The sequence below is a fragment of the Castor canadensis genome, chromosome 2, assembly GCF_047511655.1.
Source record: "Castor canadensis chromosome 2, mCasCan1.hap1v2, whole genome shotgun sequence".
In the NCBI taxonomy this organism is placed as follows: Eukaryota; Metazoa; Chordata; class Mammalia; order Rodentia; family Castoridae; genus Castor; species Castor canadensis.
In genome coordinates, this window is record NC_133387.1 from 62,138,339 (window position 1) to 62,142,524 (window position 4,186).

Below are 4,186 nucleotides of genomic sequence, written 5' to 3' on the forward strand. Positions count from 1 at the left end.
TCGATGTGTAGCTTCCTCAAGAAATTAAAGTTAAAACTACTCTGTGATCTTGCTACATGACTCAAAGGGATATATCTGAAGAAATGTCAGTCAAAGTACATAGAGACACTTGCACAGCTGTGGTTATTACAGCACTATGTATAATAGCCAAGTGATGGAATCAGCCCAGATACCCAACAATCAATAATCATATAAAAGAAATATAGCACATGTACAGAGTGGAATATTATTCATCCATAAAAAGTATGTGATGGGTGGATCCAAGATGGCAACTAGAGTGCAGAAGCAGACAGCAGGAGCTCTGAAAATCAAAAATCTTGCTGAGATGCTGGAGCTACACTTGGCACCAAGAAGAATAAAAACTAAGACACCCTGAACTCCCAGCCTGTACAAAGCTTCTCCATACCACATTACACTGAGAAAACAGGAGGGCTCCCATGCCACCAGACACAGGCTCCAAATTTGCTTGGGAGACATTCAGCAGACCAACAGGTGAGCAACAAGAGTCACATGGTGTTCCCGCAGCCATCCCTGGGATAAACCAGCATAGCCCCTTGGACAGACTGACCCCCTGCCCTGCAAAAAAAAAACCCAAACTGAATAATAAATAAGGAACTGAAAAGGAACATGCAGTGGAAGGGGTGGAGTGCTGTAAGGGCACCTGAGAAGGAGGGAGGAGCAAGAAGCTGATTTCTGTGCAAACTTTCAGTAAACAAATCCTGGAAAGGCAAAAGGACTGACAGCAGGTGGGTGATAAGCCGGTGACTGAAATAGAGCAAGTAGTGGTCCACAAAGCTCATCTCCTGAGCTAGTGAGCAACATCCAAAGTCAAACAACACTGCAAAACTGAAAAATCATCAGCAAACCAGCACAACATGCTGACAACAGGGGGCTGGCTGATGGATCACTAATTTTGCCCCAGAGAAAGGGGGCAAGGCAAAGAAACAAGCCCCCGATAAATCAACACAGTGAAAACCCAGCTCTAAAGCAGGATGGCTGGTGAGCTACAGAGCTATTTTCCAGAACCTGAGTAAAGTATACAAACTCAAACTGCCACACCTCACTGAGAGAGGAGCTGACTAATCAGCTGCTGCTGAAAGACAGAAAAAAAAACTGGTGAGACTCCTGGTACACTAAGACAGAGCCTCTGCTTAAATACTAACACCAGGACTGGATGCTGGAGGAGTAACACTAGAACTATTAAGACTGAAATTCTATTGTTCCTGAACCTGGAATTTTTTTGTGTGTTTGTTTTTTTGTTCATTTAGTTTCATGTTTGTTTCTTTGTGGGTGTTTGTCCATCTCTTCTTGTTGATTTTTTTTTTCTTTGTTTTTGGTTTTGTTTTGTTAGTTTTACTACTGTGAGTTAGCCAATACTAAATTACACACAGACCAGGGACAGAAATAGCATACATTCACAAACCTAAAAACCAAACACACCCAAAATCCAAAAATAAACCAAGGGAAAGAAAACAGGTGACTGAAACCACCAATAGACTATCAAGAATATAGTTACATAGTAACAAGCAGAACAATGAGAAGACAAAAAAAGGGATGGAAACCATTCTCCCCCTCAAAATAATTTAATACAGGATGCAGAGGGAAATGAAGAAAACTGATACCCAGTACCAGACTCCAACAAAACAAAGATAAATGATGTCAAGGAACCCAATGAAGCACAAAGGAACACAATGGAAGAAGATATCCCACAATAATCACTGAGAATTTCATGGAGATGTTACTAGACATGGTCAACCAAAATGTACAAGAGACACTCAAGAAATTACAAGAGACACTCAAGAATTTCCAAGACACCAAAAATAAAGAATACAAGGAGACACAGAAACAAATAAATGAACTTGAAGGAGACCTAAATACACACCAAAGTGAAATAGAGAACACTATAAATAGAGAGATAAATGAATTAAAGATGAAAATTGTCAATATTAAAGAGGAAGTGACCCATGATATGGAAAATCAGAAAAAAATGAAACAGAAATACAAAACAAAATGGAAGGCCACTCCAGCAGACTAGAAAAAGGGAAGACAGAATCTCAGAACTTGAAGATGAAATGGAAATTAAGGAAAAACTCAAGAGCCCTTAGTGAAACAACTCAAGACCTGTGAAAGGAATATGCAAGAACTCACCGACTCCATCAAAAAACCAAACCTGAGAATTATGGGCATTGAAGAAGAAGAGGTGCAAGGAAAAGGAATTTGTAATATATTCAACAAAATAATAACAGAAAATTTCCCAAATCTAGAGAAAGCTACGCCCATTCAGGTATAGGAAGCCTCCAGGACACCAAACAGACTTGACCAAAATAGAACTACCCCGCAACATATTATCATGAAAACAGCAAGCACAGAGAATAGAGAAAGAATATTGAAGGCTGTAAGACAGAAAAAAACAAATAAGATACAAAAGGAAACCCATCAAAATCACAGCAGATTTCTCAATGGAAACCTTAAAAGCAAGAAGGGCATGGAGTGAGGTAGTCTGAGAACTGAATGAAAATAACCTTAATCCTAGAATGCTCTACCCAGCAAAACTATCATTAAAACACATGGCACAATAAAAGTCTTCCACGATAAGCAGAAACTAAAACAATATATGAGCACCAAGCCACCACTACAAAAGATTCTTCAAGGAATTCTGCACACAGAAGATGAAAGTAAACAAAACCACAAGAGGACAGGCAACACCAAACCACAGGAGAAGAAAGACAAGGAATCAGATAGTAACATTTTTTTTAAATTGTTTAAGACCTTTATTAACAGGTGCTTGCAGTTTGTTGATTTTTTTGAAAAAAATCAAGTTGTAAACTTTTATTACAAATTAAAAATGAAATTCTTAAAAATCTCAACTTGACCAGATATGAAACAATTTAAAAACCTTTAAAGGTGTATTGAGAAAAACCAGACTTTTTTTAAAAAAAAGTACATTTGTCATTACCAAAAAGAGATGTCTTTAGGTAAAAATAATAAAAACCCCATGCTGCACAGATAATGCAGATAGTTCTAGTTATCTGGTCAACGGGCAAAAAGCAAGCACTTAAGGTCTTCAGCTCCAATCTTTTGTTCATTTCTTATTGCTGGAATTTCATATTCATTTCTTCTTGTTGGATGAATAAACCGGTTGACGGTAGAGACGGTAAGCCGGCATTTACTCAGCCCCGTCCTGCTTAGCCTTGGGAGTGGACGAATTCTCAGCTGGTGGATTGGCTGGCTGCTTTTGTCTCTTTGCCATCTTGTGGTTGGGTTTTCTGGGCATCTGCGTCAGTAATTGAAGTTGCGGCAGTACTGACTCCACCAGGGCCTGTAACGTTTGCTGCCTCCGCATCCTTTTCTCCTTCACCAACATCAAACTCCACAGTCTCTCCATCTCCTACACTGCGAAGGTACTTCCTGGGGTTATTCTTCTTTATGGCAGTCTGGTGTACAAATACATCTTCCGTGGTGTCATTCCTGTTGATGAAACCATATCCATGTCTTACATTGAACCATTTTACTGTTCCCAAAACCTTCATTGCGATGACCTTTTTGTCCTCGCCAGCAGGTGCGGCCCATGTGAGGCTGCCCAGGCCGCCACTCCCTGCGCCGCTGCCCATGGTTCCAGGCTTGGTGTCCACAGCGCTGAGGGTGGCGGTGGCAGGGGGTGTGCAGGCTGCTGCTGGGTCTTGGCCTTGCTGCTCATGGTTGCAGTGATGGTGACTGGGGCCAGATGCGGCAGCTGCGGCTCCTCCTGGGGTGTGATGGTAACTAGGCCGGCAGCCCTGGTGGGGCTGCTCAGGGCTCTCTGGGGTCCGCTCTCCACTCCTGCTACCAATGGAACTCCAGATAGTAACATTGATTCAGCTGCACACAATAACCCTTAAACAACAAAAACAGCTAAATGACAGGATTCACCACATCCTTATCATACTAACACTGAATGTTAATGGATTTAACTCCCTCATAAAAACACACCATTTGGTAAACTGGATTCAAAAGGAAGATCCAACAATCTGTTGTTTACAGGAGACCTACCTCATTGACAGAAATAAGCACTGGCTTTGGGTGAAAGGCTGGAAGAATATTTACCAAGCAATGGCCCCCAAAACCAAACAGGAGTAGAAATACTTATCTAAGACAAAGTAGACTTCAAACTTACATTGATCAAATGAGATAAGGAAGGACACTCCAT

The 4,186-nt window shown here is 41.0% G+C and overlaps 1 pseudogene; it reads right to left on the bottom strand.

Annotated features, from left to right (window-relative positions):
• Nucleotides 1–2,935: 2,935 nt before the first annotated feature.
• LOC141417335 (Y-box-binding protein 1 pseudogene) lies at nt 2,936–3,697 on the bottom strand (annotated as a pseudogene).
• Nucleotides 3,698–4,186: the final 489 nt, after the last annotated feature.